Source organism: Mytilus edulis, chromosome 3 (assembly GCF_963676685.1).
Source record: "Mytilus edulis chromosome 3, xbMytEdul2.2, whole genome shotgun sequence".
Taxonomy (NCBI): domain Eukaryota; kingdom Metazoa; phylum Mollusca; class Bivalvia; order Mytilida; family Mytilidae; genus Mytilus; species Mytilus edulis.
In genome coordinates, this window is record NC_092346.1 from 6,003,137 (window position 1) to 6,021,723 (window position 18,587).

An 18,587-nucleotide genomic window follows, 5' to 3' on the forward strand; every position below is an offset into this window, starting at 1 on the left:
TTAGTTTTCTCGTTTAAAATTCTTTCACATTTGTCATTTCGGGGCCTTTTATAGCTGATTATGCGGTATGGGCTTTGCTCATTGTTAAAGGCCGTACGATGCCCTATAGTTGTTAATTTCTGTGTCATTTGGTGTCTTGTTGAGAGTTGTCTCATTGACAATCATACCACATAGTCTTTTATATATATTGAGAGCCCAGGTGGTCGTGTGGTCTAGCGGGACGGCTGCAGTGCAGGCGATTTGGTGTCACGATATCACAGTAGCATGGATTCGAATCCCGGCGAGGGAAGAACCAAAAATTTGCGAAAGCAAATTTACAGATTTAACATTGTTGGGTTGATGTTTAGACGAGTTGTATATATATATATATATATATATATATGATCCGATGGATACATCTGTTGTAAAGTTGTCACTGACTCAGACGTACTTATAAATATAATTATTTTCTGTGACTGTATATTACATTAATTTGTAGGATCCTTTACTATAGATAATTTAGCTGATCTGTAACAATAACATCTTCATGCCTTATATATCATGTACTGTAGTACGCCGCTAGATTAAAACTGACGTGGAAAGGTAACACACGGCCAGCGAAAGCTCTTTTTTTGAGAGCCCAGGTGGTCGTGTGGTCTAGCGGGACGGCTGCAGTGCAGGCGATTTGGTGTCACGATATCACAGTAGCATGGGTTCGAATCCCTCGAATTCCGGCGAGGGAAGAACCAAAAATTTGCGAAAGCAAATTTACAGATCTAACATTGTTGGGTTGATGTTTAGACGAGTTGTATATATATATATATATATATATATAAATTTTCCGCTGGACGTCAAGCACACATTCATTATCATGTAAGTGTTCAATAAATGCATGAAAACATAATAAAAAGATGCAAACAAATGTCATGCACCGAGTTGAAGGTCATCCCATATCTCCTTTAATTCCTTTTTTTTTTTTGGGGGGGGGGGGGCTCGGTGGCCGAGTGGTCCAAGTATCTAGCCTGTCAACACTTACATGTAGGTTGTGAGTTCGACTCCCACACGTGGCAGGTAAACTCGACTCCAATCTCCATTGAATAGAATTATTAGTTTTCCTACCGAAAGTCGGTGGTTCTTTCCGGGGACTTCAGCTTCCTCCATCAATATAAACTCACTGCCACGAAATGCCACATGATAATGTTGAAAGTGGCGTTAAAAAGCAATCAATCAACAAATTAATCAACCAATCAACCATACCGGTATAATAATATATGCAAGAGAGGACAATTTTGTAGCTATCGTTATAAAATATTTTTAAAATTGACTTTGAGTTCATTGGTGTCTTTTGCAATGAATAGAAATAGGAAGATATGATATGAGTGCCAATGAGACAACTCTACATCTAAGCCATGATGTGTTAAAAGTAAACAATTATAGGTTAAATTACGGCCTTCAACAAGGAGCGTTTACTCAAACCGAACAGCTTGATCTTAATCTTCCGCCGAAATGTTTGAAACGTTAATTTTTGTTAAAATGCACTGTCTCACTTTATCTTAAAAATGCACTTTCGCTTAAAAGATTTAAAACGTAATAAGTTAACTGTATGCTCATTATTGTAGATCCCGTATATTCATTATTGTAGACCCATCGATTAAAATTCATAATTTGACAATTTTCCATCAATATTTGGTGTGATTTTTTTCATCTTAAATCGAGGAACAAACATGTCAAGGTTTTCCTCTTTTTAGATAAAATAAGATTTGATCCGGGTTTATATCAATTCTGCAGAAGCAGATCGGAATCAGTTATGACGTAGACAGTAATCATTCTAATCGTAATCATGTTCATTGACCATAACGACGATGAAAGCACATCATATAATGACGTTTCGACATCATATAATGAAGTTAATCGAACCACATGATATAAGATTACAAGCACATAATATAATGACACAACCACAACATATAAAGATGTTTGCACATAATATAAGGGAAAATGCACATCATATAAGTACATTTGCACATCATATAAGTATATTTGCACATCATATAAGTACATTTGCACATCATATAAGTACATTTGCACATCATATAAGTACATTTGCACATCATATAAGTGTAGTTGCACATCATATAAAGATGTTTGGACATCATATAAAGATGTTTGGACATCATATGAATATACTTGCACATCATACAAGTACATTTGCACATAATATAAGTATATGTGCACATAATATAAGGATATTTGTACATCATATAAGAATGTTTGCACATCATATAAGTATGTTTGCACATCATATAAGAACATTTGCACATCATATAAGTATTTATGCACATCATATAAGTATATTTGCACGTCATACAAAGGTGTTTGCACATCATATAATGACAAGTGCACATCATATAGAGGTAAATGCACATCATATAATGAAAAATGGTCATAACAAGACAGTTTTGGCGTTCCATATTAGTAGATGTTGATGGTCAATGTTTGTCCACCAGAATGAGTATATATTGATATTCTGTTTGTCCAGTAGTATATGTAAACATTGATGGTCAATGTGTGTCTACCAGTATGAGAGTTATTGATGGTCTAATTTTGTCCACCAGTATTAATAGATATTGATATTCTATTTGTCCACTAGTATATGTAGACATTAATGGTCAATATGTGGTGTCTACCAGTAATAGAAAATATTGATGGTCATATATATTTGTCTACCAGTATGAGTAGATATTGATGGTCAATATTTGTCAACCAGAAGGAGTAGATATCGATGGTCAATATTTGTCCACCAGATGGAGTAGATATTGATGGTCAATATTTGTCCACCAGAAGGAGTGGATATTGATGGTCAATATTGTCCACCAGAAGGAGTAGATATTGATGGTCAATATTTGTTCACCAGAAGGAGAAGATATTGATAGTCTATACTTGTCCACAAGTATGAGTAAATATTGATGGTCTATATTTATCACCAAGTATGAGTAGATATTGATGGTAAAATTGATAATGGAAATGGGGAATGTGCCAAAGAGACAACAACCCGACCATAGAAAAAAACAACAGCAGAAGGTCACCAACAGGTCTTCAATGTAGCGAGAAATTCCCGTACCGAGAGGCGTCCTTCAGCTGGCCTGTAAACAAATATATACTAGTTCAGTGATAATGAGCGCCATACTAATTTCCAAATTGTACACAAGAAACTAAAATTAAAATAATACAAGACTAACAAAGGCCAGAGGCTCCTGACTTGGGACAGGCGCAAAAATGCGGTGGGGTTAAACATGTTTGTGAGATCTCAACCCTCCCCCTATACCTCTATCCAATGTAGAAAAGTGAACGCATAACAATACGCACATTAAAATTCAGTCCAAGAGAAGTCCGAGTCTGATGTCCGAAGATGTAACCAAAGAAAATAAACAAAATGACAATAATACATAAATAACAACAGACTACTAGCAGTTAACTGACATGCCAGCTCTATATTTATCCACAAGTATGAGTAGATATTTATTATCTATATTTGTCCACCAGAAGGAGCAGATATTGATGGTCTATATATTTGTCCACAAGTATGAGTAGATATTTATGGTCAATAAAATTGAGAATGGAAATGGGGAATGTGCCTAAGAGACAACAACCCGACCATAGAAAAAAACAACCTCAGAAGGTCACCAACAGGTCTTCAATGTAGCGAGAAATTCCCGCACCCGGAGGCGTCCTTCAGCTGGCCCCTAAATAAATATATACTAGTTCAGTGAAAATGAACGCCTTACTAATTTCCAAATTGTACACAAGAAACTAAAATTAAAATAATACAAGACTAACAAAGGCCAGAGGCTCCTGACTTGGAATGTTTGTTTATTAATATGAGCAGATAATGATCTAGGTTTACTAGTATTGTAGATATTGCAATTTAATAAATATCATGTGTACAATGGATCAATGTTTATATTCTTTACTCCACTAATTGAAAAGGAAAGCCGTAGTGTTGTGGTTAACGCAACGCAAAGGTTCCTGGTTCGATCCCTGTTCTGGAGAGAAAATTTCAGAGACTGAATTTTCGAATATCCATTGACTCGATCTGAGTATGGTCTGCAGAAACCATGAGAGTCCGTCGGAAGGGGACCATAAATGGCTGATCCTTGTTAAGAGATAGTAATATATTTTGCACGTAAACGACACCCTTGTAGATTTCGCAAAAGAGCAGTCTAATGCTGCTACAAATTGAACATAGGGATTATTAAAAGTTATAATAACTTGCTTTTCGACTGAAAAGATGTCTATTTATAGTCTCGTGCTCTGTGAAGGTCAACTTCAGTGTGACCTAATTGTATTACTTAACGGGATTTTACCTAAGTTAACTTTTAAAGTACACATAACACGGTAAAGGGATTATAAATAAAATTAACTACTCACCAACCATGGTATTTAACAAACATCTTCATATCTGTACAGTTAATTGTAAAGGTCTGCAACAACCTGATAAAAGAAACAGATTGATTGAATGGTCAAAATCCCAAAAGTGTGACATTCTTCTAATGCAAGAAACACACTTTACAGATAATTTAATAAACACTTTAAATACTGAATTTGAAGGTAATCTGTTACTGAGTAATGGTTCTAGCAATTCTAGAGGTATTGCCATATGGCTGAATAAAAATTTAAACCTTAAAGTAATTGATGACTATAAAGATAAAGAAGGAAGACTTTTACTTGTTAATATTGAAATAAATGACACTATAATAACAATAGTTAATATCTATGCACCAAACAATCCAAAAACCAGAAATACTTTTTTCAAAACTGTCCATACATTAATAGAAGAAAAAAGTTTAGGTCAACTTATTCTAGGAGGAGATCATAATGAAATTTTATGTCAAATTGATTCAAAGGGTAAACCTAAGCAACAAAAAAATAGGAAAAAAGTTCACAACTTAAATAAACTTATAAAGACTCTAAAGCTCAATGATGTGTGGAGAATCAAAAATCCAAATAAAATTCAATTCACATGGAGCAGAAAAGACAGGTCAGAGTCAACACGAATAGATTATTTTTTAATAGCTCCAGAAATATTTAAAAACTGTGTTTCATGTGACATTAGACCAATAGTATTACAATACACAGACCACAACTGTGTTTCTTTAAAAATAAATCTAAACAGAGGCCAAAAAGGAAAAGGGTACTGGAAATTAAACAGCAGTGTACTTCAAAATGAAGACTATGCTGAAATAATTAAGAAAATAATTTAAAAATTTAAAAACAAAGCTAAAACAAGAACAGATCTTGACATACTGTGGGACAATTTCAAAATAGAAGTTAGGGACCAGACAATAAGCTATTGCAAAACAAAAGCTAAGAATAAGAAAAACCTAATCAGCAAGTTGGAAAAAAATTTAACAGAATTAAATAATATTATAGACACATGCAATAATAAAAATAATAATAACATATTAAAAGAAATAGATAATATAGAAAATGAAATAGGAAAACTCTATAACGAAAAAATAAAAGGAAATCAAATAAGAGCACGGGTAAAATGGGTTGAAGAAGGAGAGAAAAATTCGGCATATTTTTTAGGAATGGAAAAATCAAGACAGAGTAGAAAAACAATAACCCAATTATATGATGATAAAGGTCAAATTACAAGAGATCAAGACAAAATATTAAAATTGGAAGCAAATTATTATAAAAATTTATATTCTACAAAAAACCCTGATATAGAAGCAACTAAAAAGTATTTAGATTCTCTCAAGGAATATAAGAAGTTAACTGACTGTGAAAGTAATTCCTGTGAAGGGGAAATAACTGTTGATGAATGTACTGATGCAATTTTTAAAATGAAACTCAATAAAGCGCCCGGGCTTGACGGATTAAATGTGGAATTTTACAGAACATTCTGGGATGAACTTAAATCTTTTATAGTCTCCACTTTTAATTACTGCCATGAAAAAAGAGAACTATCTAACACTCAGAAAGTTGGCTTAATATCTCTAATTTATAAAAAGAATGATCCCTTTTCTCTAGACAATTATAGACCTATTACTCTTTTGAACTATGATGCTAAATTACTTGCTTATGCCTTAGCACAAAGACTAAAACCCCTGCTACCAAAGATTATACATACTGATCAAAAAGGATATGTCAAAAATAGGTATATTGGTTTCAACATTCGACAAATACAAGATGTCATAGACTATTCTGAAACTTTCAAAATTGATGGGGCAATTTTATTTCTTGATTTTACAAAAGCATTTGACTCATTAGAATGGGACTTCATGTTTGAGACTTTAAAAAAATTTGGATTTAAAGATAATTTTATAAGGTGGGTTCAGACAATGTACTCTGATATTAAAGGATGCATTATTAATAACGGGTGGGTTTCCTCCCGCTTTAGGGCATCTCGCGGGATCCGACAAGGATGTCCGTTATCTTCGTTACTATTTGTTCTAGCTGTAGAAGTTATGGCAATAAAGATAAGGGAAAATAAAAACTTAAAAGGACTAGAAATAAAATTAGACGGTAGGAGTAATACCCTGAAAATCTGCCAATTAGCTGACGATACTACTCTATTTCTTCAATCAAAAAAGGATGTAACTCTAGCAATTAATTTAATAGAAATATTTGGTACTCTCTCAGGTTTGAAACTGAATAAAACAAAAACTGAAGGAATATGGCTTGGTCGATTAAAACACAGTCGGGAAAAATTTGAAGATATAAATTGGTGTACTGCACCTATCAAAAGCCTAGGAATTTACTTTGGTTATAATAAACAAGAATGTCAAAAACTTAACTTTGAAAAACAACTGTTAAAAAGTAAAAAAATAATATCTGATTGGAGTAAAAGAAATCTTACTATCATAGGAAAAATAGTCGTCATCAAATCTTTGGTTTTGCCAAACCTAACATATGTTGCATCAAACACTATTATTCCTAAGGAAATGTTGCAAAACTTTAAAACTTTAATATACAATTTTATTTGGAAAGGCAAAAGGGATAGAATAAAAAGATCAACACTTTCAAATGATTTTCTCGAAGGTGGACTTAAAATGACAGACATTGATGCTTATATAAAATCACTGCATATCAACTGGATTCTTAAATTAAGTGAAAATAAAAATGACAACTGGACAATTATTCCCAAATTTTACTTTAACAAATTAGGAAAAAATCTTCTTGTATTTAAAATGAACTTAAAGAATATAAACGACATTGATAAAAGTAAGTTACAATATTTACCGGACTTCTATAAACAACTAATTAAAGATTGGATAAGTGTAAAGGGAGGTAATACAAAATATCCCAAAAATTTTCTTGAAATTAGAAAACAAGTTTTATGGGGAAATGATAATATCCGGTTTAATGGAAAATGTTTAAACTTTGAAGATTGGATAAAAAGTGACATTACTAATATAAATGATGTAATTGATGAACAGGGCAATATCTCTGAAACTATCATTTTGACTAAACTTAAAAATAAACAAAATTGGATAAGGCAATTATTTATGTTAAAAAAAGCAATACCATTTGATTGGAAAACAATTCTTGGCACTGAAGATTCATTCAAAACTAAAGTTAAAGTTATAAATGATTTAAAAATTATGCACAGGGCAATTACTCCCTTAATAAGTACAAAAGAACTCTATAAATTATTGACATTGAAAAATAGTTGTGATAAACCAAATGGTTTTCTTATGTGGGAAAAAATATTTGATGAACATTTAAATTCTAAATTGAAAAATACTTTTGTTTTTATTTTTCAATATCTTACTGATAATAGATTGAAAATATTTAGATGGAAACTTATTCACTACATACTGCCAAGTAATGAACTATTAAAAAAGTGGAAAATTACTGAAGACAACTTATGTAAGCATTGTAAAAAAAAGGAAGACTATGAACATTTTTTTGTCAATTGCTCATATAATAATGACTTTCTAAAAATAATAATGAAATTAATGAAATCCCTAGGTATTGAAAAAGACATTATAAGCCTTGAAAATTTAGTAACAGGGTACAAAATTGAAGATTCAGCATACTTTGATATTAATTATATATTAACTTTAATATCCTTCTCAATATACAAATCACATTTTGTCTCAGAAAAGAAGACAAAAAAAATAAACATTTTAAAAATTTTCCAGAAAGAAATTTCAGAAATAATTGAAATAAACAATTTTAATAACAAAAAAACTAAACAGATACTCATAAAAACAAATAGATTCATTACAAAGATTCAATTGAATCAGGACTAAGCTATGTATGAAGCACACAACATTGTGTACAAAATTGTTTCTTGTACACAAACCAAATATGGCAATATTTATGATCAAGTTCAACCATGCATGATCAATGTTTGTAAGCATGTTCAGCCATGCATGAGTCACCACATGTAAATTATACAGCATTTTTTTTTTATATTTTAAATTTTGTATTTACAATGATAAAAAAAAAAAGTTATACTATAAACAGTATATCCGTACGTTTATTAATTAATGTGGAAAAATAATGTATCATTTCGCATGTCGAGTGTTTCAACTTGTTACACTTAAATTACCTATTTGTGAATTACACACATACATTTCGACAAAAAAGATCAGTAGATAACTAAAGAAAATTTGAATAGTAAACTCACCATATATAATCGTTAAATCCAGTGGATAATATTTATATAATTTAGACACACATCCAAACTATACCCGATAACGCACATGCGAAAAACAACACATACTGTGCCCAATACTAATGGAAACACGGATCATACCGATAACGGAGTTGATTCCGGAAAAAATAAATACTATGAAAAAGAGAAACAAAATGTAATGTATGTGTATAATCACATTAATTTATATAATATATTTTGTGAAAAATTTTATGTTATGAATACTAATATTATGAATAAATAATACCTTGCCAAATAGTGCTTCCCTTAACTATTTGGTAAGCTAACATGAGGGATACTAAGTTAAAGCTGTAAACTTAGTAATTTGTTACAGCAAGATTGCAATAAAGATATTGTTACGTTAAAAAAAAAAAAAAAAAATAACTTGCTTCCCTATCCACTATAAACAAATGTGTTTAAACTAATTGAATTTGTTGTATATTTCAGAAAATGAAATACCTAAGATCTGTGGACGAGAGGTAATAGCCGTTGAAGTTTTCTATAATTTTGATATAATTTGTCCCAAAAGTAGTACAACACGTCGTAAAGGTATTATTGAGAAAGCGCAGATGGGATTTTTTTTATTTTCATTTATTTTCGTAATGAAATGCACTACGAAATAACTGTGTACTCGACCATCTGCTTCAAATGTTTTGTTATTGAGTAGAAGGACAAGTTCTAGGATTCCCAAAAACAGTAAAAAGTATAAATAAACTCGTGGAGGTTTAAAGTTTATTTATTCTTTAAACTGTTATGGGGTACTTTATGTACGATTCAGAATGTAATAAAATTTGACAAAAAGAAGATTGTCAGGGGTAATGATTGAGTGTTTTGCTAAACTAATCACATACATGCAGATTTTCGTATCACTCCGTGCAATGTGATACAAAACATATCTATTCATGTTACAGACGGTTACAGACCACAATAATAAGAAAAATATTAATATATTATATCGATTTTAAGTATTAAGATGTACAGTTCCTCAAGTGAATGAATCGACAATAGAAAGGGCTGTGCCAAACAAGACATATCACGTTTCAAGCTTCTCCTATAACTACGAGAAAAAGATCTGCAAACATGGATATGGCTGGAAACAAAATGAAAATAATAAGGATTTTGTGGAAGTGAGATGTGCAGAAACTTCGCCTGGGCACACAGAATGGAAAACACTGGAATAGTCGGAACTGCACAAGTAAGATTTTATTATGATGATGAAGTCTCTTTAGAAAGACAAACCTTGACACTTGGTATTTTGGACATTTCTTATATTTGTTCACTCGTAAGAATAAATGTCAACCAGTATAAGTATATATTGATTGTCAATGTGTGTCTACAATTATAAGTAGATATTGATGATCAATGTGTTTCTAATTATTGGTATATCCTGTTTATACTGATGGTCAATGTGTGTCTATCAGTATGAGAAGTTATTGATGGTCAGTATGAGTAGATATTGATGGTCAATGTGTGTCTACCAATAAGAGTAGATATTGATCGTCAATGTGTGTCTACCAATATGAGTAGATATTGATCGTCAATGTGTGTCTACTAGTAAGAGTAGATACTGATGGTAAATTTTTGTCCACTAGAATGATTAGATATTAATATTATGTTTGTCCAGTAGTATATGTAAACGTTAATGCTCAATGTGTGTCTATCCGTTTGAGTAGATATTGATGTTCAAAGTGTGTCTATCAGTATGAGTAGATATTGATCGTCAATTTTTCCACCAGAATGAGTAGATATTGATATTATGTTTGTCCAGTAGTATATGTAAACATTGATGGTCAATGTGTGTTTACCAGTACGAGTAGATATTGATGGTCAGTATGTGTCTACAATTATAAGTAGATATTGATGATCAATGTGTTTCCTATTATTGGTATATCATGTATATACTGATGGTCAATATGTGTCTACAAGTATGTGTAGATATTGATGGTCAATGTGTGTCTACAATTATAAGTAGATATTGATGATCAATGTGTTTCTAATTATTGGTATATCCTGTATATACTGATGGTCAATATGTGTCTACCAGTATGAGTAGATATTTATGGTCAATGTGTGTTTACCAATATGAGTAGATATTGATGGTCAATGCATGTCTACCAGTATGAGTAGAGATTGATCGTCAATGGGTATCTACCAGAATGAGTAGATACTGATGGTCAATTTTTGTCCACCAGAATGAGTAGATATTGATATTGTGTTTGTCCAGTAGTATATATAAACATTGATGGTCAATGTGTGTCTACCAGTATGAGTAGATAGTGATGGTCAATGTGTGTCTACCAGTATGAGTAGATATTGATTGTCTATTTTTGTCCACCAGTGTGAGTAGATATTGATTTTCTGTTTGTCAACTAGTATATGTAAAACATTAATAGTGAATATGTTGTGTCTACCAGTATAAGTAAATAGTGATGGTCAATGTTTGTTCACCAGAATGAGTAGATATTTATGGTCAATTTTTGTTCATTAATATGAGCAGATAATGATCGTTAATCTAGGTTTACTAGTATTGTAGATACTGTTCAGTGTACATCGGATCAATGTTTATATTTTTAACTCCACTTATTGAAAAGAAAACCCGTGCTGTTGTGGTTAGAGCATCCGACTACCAACACAAAGGTTCCTGGTTTGATCCCCGTTCTGGAGAGAAAATTTCAGAGACTGAAGTTTCGGATCTCCTTTGACACGCTCTGAGAGTATGGTCTGGAGAAACCATGATAGTCCGTTAGAAGGGGATCATAAATGGCTGACCCGTGTTAAGAGAAAGCAATATATCTTGCACGTAAACGATACCCTTGTAGATTTTGAAAAAGACCAGGCTAATGCCGATACAAATTGCACAGGAGATTAATATAAGTTGCAATAACTTGTTTCCCAATCCACTATAAACAAAAGTGTTTAAACTAATTTAATATATTGTATATTTCAGAAAATGAAATACCCAAGATCTGTGGAAGAGAGGTAAAATTTGGTGGCAAAGCTATGATCTTATAGAATGGAAGAGCTTGATTGAACAGAATATAACATCTTGTAAATTTCGTGCTCTTGTTGACGTTTTTAAACCCCCAATGTACGATCTGGACATGACATTCCAAACCAACACATCTACTCCACTTACTGCTGATAAATGTTTTTTTGAAGTCTTATTGTATGCTGATACAAAGAGTTCAGTTAATAGTTGCTCGGTCCAGTAATAAAAGTAAGAGATCTGAAAGTTCAGTAAAAAAATATTAGCAAAAATACCAACACAAAGGAAAATTCAAAACAAAAAGTCATTTATCAAATTGCAAAATCAAAAGCTGAAACATATTAACCGCATTGAAAACAACTGTTATAATCGACGTGGTACAGGTATTACCTCATGTAGACAATGTTGGATTAAACCTGGTTTTATAGATGTGTACACGACAAGTGGCACTATTTGTAAATTTACATTTTAGTAGGCTTGAATTTTTTTTTTCGATGAGACAAGATATATCAGTGATAACTGTTTTATGATTTGATCTTTTTTATTTTTGCAGAAGTTTAATTGCACACTTAAGGGATCTGTAAAAATAAAATGGCCGACACTAGATTTTACATTAGTTTTCAGAGTTTTGGACAGTTTCAAGTCCCAAAAGCATTCAGACTTGACTGGAAATGGAACAATACTTTTCTTAATGAAAGAATGTTCTAATTGTGCTCTCTCAGATATAACTGGACTTGATGTCATACAATCCAAAATACCATCTTTCAAATGTAAGTATAATTTTGTTCATTTTGTTCATTTTTGTGGAACATTTAATGTATGTTATATCCTTTGGGTTGTTTTGGTGGAAAACATAAAGTTAATTTCAATTTTTTACTTTTTTTTATGGGGGGGGAGGGGGGGAGTTTTGACTCTTTGAAATGTTGATTATTTGTAAATTTGCTTTTTTAGCGCTAATGACAATATTTCTTGTCTGATTTTTGAAAAAAAATTATATCAAAATCAAAATATCTTAACATTTTTTTTAAGTTACTGCCCTTGGCAGATAAAGAATGCATGAATAGTGAATAGCTGTATTTAAAAAATATTCTTATTCACCAATGTTTTCGATATATGTGTAACCTTTTTATTCTAAGATACAAATTACCAAACTTGCGTATGAAACAATTAGACCATTGCCTAATTTTCATGGTTTATTGGTTAATGAAAAAAAAAAAGATGTGGTATGATTGCCAATAAGACAAATATCCACAAGAGACAAATGACACAGAAATTAACAACTCTCTATTGGTCACCGTACGGTCGTCAATAATGAGTTAAGTCCATACCGCATAGTCAGCCCCGATATGACAAATGTAAAACAATTCAAACGAAAAAACTAACGGCCTAGGTAATGTACAAAAGATGAACGAAAAACAAATATGTAACACACCAACAAACGACAACCTCTGAATTACAGGCTTCTGACTTAAGACAGACACATACAAACAGAATATGGCGGGGTTAAACATGTTCAGTTTCTGAAATTTATATGGCTGTTTCTTATATGCTAAAATAGTTATCAAAGGTACAAGGCTCGTAATTTAATGCACCAGACACGCGTTTTGTCTAGTTAAGACTCACCGGTGACGCTAAGATCAAAACAGTTAAAAGCCAAACAAGTACTTGGCACATCTTCTTGAAAGGCATTGATGACCACAAATTCCAATAAGACGTGCCAAAATATGGCTTAGGTTGTGATTGCCAAAGAGACAACTCTCCACAACTTTATGTCACCGTACGACCTTCAACAGTGAGCAAAGCCCATACTGCATAGTAAGCCATTAAAGGCCCCGTGATGTCAAATGTAAAAAATTCAAACGAGAAAACTAACGGTCTAATTGATGTGATAAATAATTATATATAACAAACGACAACCGCTAAATTACAGACTCCTGACTTTTTTTTCTGGTAAAACCATTTGGAATATCTTCTTGACTTAAAACACATTAAATTTGTGAAAAAAAGTTCTTTTGAAATGATTTTGATATATAAGATATTAATGATTTCAGAATAAACTGGCAATGCTGTTTATTTATCTAATTTAGAATAAAATTTATTGGTGATTTTTTCCTGAAAATTAGTAAAACAATTCTTTCTACATTATTAGGCTTAATGTCACTTTAAAACAAAAGGGTCCATAAACTTCCTTTCAAGCTACTATAAAAATCAGTACAAATACTTCTTTCCTGATATTATTTTATGATAGCAACAGTAGTATCTCCCCTGTAAAACTGCATTGTCTACTTAATTTTTTACATATGTGTATATATTTATTAGCAACAGTAGAATATTGCTTTTCAAAGGTCATAAATCGATTAAAAAAATACAAGCTAAAACCGAGGGAAACACATCATCTATAACAGGCAAACAACATGACACTGAAGTGCAACAAAAACAAAAAAAACAATGCAACATACATAAAAACGAACTATTAGATATATCATTATATATAACAACTGCCATATACCTGACTTGGTACAGGACATTTTAAGAAAAATTGGTGGGTTGAACCTGGTTTTGTGGCCACGCTTTATGGCAACAAAAAATATACCGCTAAAATAACAAAAAATTACAGGGGGGGAATACAGTACAAATTAATTGTATTTATAAATTTCAGTTAACCCTTCCCTTTCATGTAGAATGGATGGTTGTTTGGAAGATTCCCTTCAAATGTTTAAATTAAATCTTGCTCCAAATAGCTGGGAAGAACGGTCTGATTTGGCATACAAAACATTCAGTGCTTACATAGATGTAAAAAGCAGTACTAAGAAGATATGTTTCCACCTAGCACATCTAAGCAATACCTTTCACCGTAGGAGGGAATCTAGAGACGACTACCTGAAACTTCTTATTCATATAAATTCTTTTTTAACTTTGGTAAGTTTAATAGAGTGTTTCTGACATTGACCTTAAATTGGTCTTCAAACTTAGGAATTTTGAATGAATTAATGATTCAATTTGTTAAAATATACATACAGATTGATTGATTGTTATTTGCTTAACACCCAGTCGCAATAACTTCATACATATTCAGGAGAAATAAATTAACAATTAAGGAAATATGCAGTTTATGCACAGTATATTGACAAGTTTGAATATTTGGAAAGCTTGTCTGACATTATAAAAATTAGGGTATATTGGATTAGAAAGAAATTTTGGCTTTCAATAAACCACCTATGGACCCTTCAAAGAGTTGTTTAACCTGCATAGAGTTCGGGACCATTTCCTCCTCGATTTACATGCACACTATATAATTAATATATGTGGTATGATGTATTAATTAAAGGCATTTTGAATATAATTGATACACAGAGGTGAAAAGTTCCAAAGTAATGTCAGAAATACACTTTTGGTTAGAATTAATTGTTAGAACGTGTTTGTGTAAATTAATTATAGAATGTTAGGGGAAACGAATCAAATATTCATATAATTAAATATTGTAGAATTAGCTTTTGTGTCTTTTGCATATGCGATTGCTTTCATATTAAGTAGAACATTTTATCGTGATGGGTATTTGATTATCTCTTCTTTTTGTTAATGACTCTCGATTTATTATTTGTCATGGGATACAAATTTTTGTGAACATCGAATTGAAAATAGTTCCTTTTTATTATCTTTATATGTGATAACTTTAGTATTTTGAAGGTATACAATATTTTAAAGTTATATATATTGACTGAGAGTTCCACATTTAATTGTAAGAGCTTAAGGATGTACTTGGATGAGGTTTTGGAATTTGTGTCAAATGTTCGGACTCCTTGGTGTTTTTCCATACAATATAATGTAAAATATTTTGCCCAATAACACCCATTTATTTTTTCATATAAGACTTAATAGCTCATGAAAGGTCATTTTCCAAAATTTTAGAAGATTCTTAATTTTCTTTCTTTTGATTTGGGACCCAAATATTACCAATGCAAATATAAGGTAAAAGTCCGAGTCAGCCTTTTCCCGCCATATTTTAAATCTCAAATATCTCGAAAAGGAGGTCCATGACCTATCAATATTTTTAGCTTATTTTTATCCTTAATTGATGCCCTACCAGCTTATAGCATCAATTTTAACTTCTTAATTTATTAATTTTCACCTAACCTCACCTAAGTACATCCTTAAGAAACCGAAAAAAAAGCTAGGCTCACAGAGCTTTTATCTTGTATTCTATCAAGAAGCAAATAGAAAAAATGATGTTGATTACAATGTAAATATATAACTTAAATCTTGCAATTTAACTACAGAACCTTTGTTTAGTATATTTTAAAATCTATTGATTGCTGTCCTTGTATTATTTTTTTTTAAAAGGAAACGACCCGAAGGTCGAAATATGACCTTTAATGAGAACAGTAATGTTAACAATTCACTCAAGATGAAAGCATGATAACTGGAGACAGTGTTCTTTGTTATGGTGAATTATAGATTAGGCACCAATTTTTTGGTACAATAGTTGGCTGATTGCAGAATAAGATAATTATCAACACGGCAGTCAAAATCACTGGTTTCTATTTTATTTAACAGGCTATTAAATGTGATGATCTTCAGGGATGGTGGTGTTTACCGCAGGATTTACCAAAATTTGAAAATCTGATGATAACATGGGACTTCAAAATAAATCTCTTTGCCTCCATAACAGAAGAGTTATGGGTACTCTCAGTATCCTCTGTAAATAACAGCCATTCGTGCGCACAGCCTATCATTTACACAACACCAATGCCAGATAATATATTATTTTCATAGTATTCTCTATTAATAACAGTCAACCATTTTCACAGCTTACATTTACCCTTCACTGATACAAGTTGACAGCCTATCATTTACAAGACACAAACACAAAGCAATATACAAATGTTTAATATGTAAAGTATACCCTGTAAATGATACCCAATCCTGCTGCTTACTTCCTATCATTTACACTACACCAACACTAGGTTACAGTCAACCAAGTTCACCACCTATCATTTACACTACACAAACACTAGGTAACAGTCAATCATGTTCACCACTTGTCATTTACACTACGCCAACACTAGGTAACAGTCAATCATGTTCACCACCTGTCATTTACACTACATCAATACTAGGTAACAGTCAATCATGTTCACCACCTGTCATTTACACTACATCAATACTAGGTTACAGTCATCATGTTCACCACCTATCATTTACACTACGCCAACACTAGGTAACAGTCAATTATGTTCACAAACTTATCCTTTACACTACGCCAACACTAGGTAAGTTAACAGTCAATCATGTTCACCACCTATCATTTACAATACGCCAACACTAGGTAACAGTCAATCATGTTCACCACCTATCATTTACACTACATCAATACTAGGTTACAGTCAATTATGTTCACCACCTATCAGTTACACTACACCAACACTAGGTAACAGTCAATCATGTTCACCACCTGTCATTTACACTACACTACATCAATACTAGGTTACAGTCAATCATGTTCACAGCCTATCATTTACACTGCATCAATACTAGGTTACAGTCAATCATGTTCACCACCTTTCATTTACACTACGCCAACACTAGGTAACAGTCAATTATGTTCACAAACTTATCCTTTAAACTACGCCAACAGTAGGTCACAGTCAATCATGTTCACCACCTATCAGTTACACTACACAAACACCAGGTAACAGTCAATCATGCTCACATCCTATCATTTACACTACACAAACTCTAGGTAAAAGTCAATCATGCTCACAGCCTATCATTTACACTACACCAACACTAGGTAACAGTCAATCATGTTCACCACCTATCATTTACACTACACAAACACCAGGTAAAAGTCAATCATGCTCACAGCCTATCATTTACACTACACCAACACTAGGTAAAAGTCAATCATGTTCGCATCCTATCATTTACACTACAACACCAACAGGTATAAGTCAATCATGCTCGAAACCTATCATTTACCTCACACTTACACCAGGTACAATATGATTTGTTTAAACTTCACCAGAACTAGGTAATATATCATATTAATTTTATCATTTTTTTTTATTTGAATAAGTTTGCTGTAAAGCAATCTTAAGACCTTAACCGTTGACTTGGTGTTCATTTCAACTTTCCAAAACTCTTGTTTCAACTGTTGTATGCTTAATATTAAAGAATTTGGAATCAAATTCTTCAGATTGTTATTTTAAAAGAGTAAAACGAACATAACTATTGAATTTAACCAACTATCCGTTAACTTCCTTCTCAAAATTGTAATAATACTGCATTTTCGTTGCGTTAATTTTACGATACTAAAGGTCAATATGAATTCGAAATGGTGAGGTTGAAATCATCCCTTTGTAAGTGTTACGGACGCCATCGATCAGAATATCCGTTATGGAATAAACGTCTCAAAGATGATATCGGATATGTTCCTTATGTCGTAACTACAATCCGTTTCCCTTTTCACGAATGTAGAAATTTTGGACTTTTTACATTTTTGACATATGACTTCTTAACCCAAAGACATAACAAACTGGCCTTTTTTTAGTGACCTGAATATAAACATGAAAATGACCACATTTCAGGTTACGATAGACCTTCAAATCAGTTAATAGATTGATATTTTAACTGATAAGTTAATATTTGCAGTAGGTGAGATATTTTAATGGGTCAACACTTGATTACACTGCAACAACGAATGCCGTATATATCAGCATTATATCGGACAAGTTCGAAAATCAATATAAATTTTAAAAGAGTTATGCCTTTAAGAAATATATTAGATATAGATAAATTGGTCCTCTAGAAATGTAAACATTTATTTTAAAAGAACGTTAGTATGAACATAAGAAGGTGTGCTATAAATGCCATTGATAATACAATGCATTTTAAAACAAAAGAAACAAAAAGAAACTTGATTTAGTATTCGTATATTATCATCTGTTAAAG

General features: G+C 31.9%; 1 long non-coding RNA gene across 1 annotated transcript; it reads right to left on the bottom strand.

Moving 5' to 3' along the window:
* Positions 1–4,406: 4,406 nt before the first annotated feature.
* Positions 4,407–9,017, bottom strand: LOC139515693 (uncharacterized). Its single transcript, XR_011662827.1, has 2 exons — positions 8,624–9,017; positions 4,407–4,470 (listed from the first exon to the last, which is right to left on the bottom strand). It is a non-coding gene; the product is annotated as an uncharacterized lncRNA (long non-coding RNA).
* Positions 9,018–18,587: the final 9,570 nt, after the last annotated feature.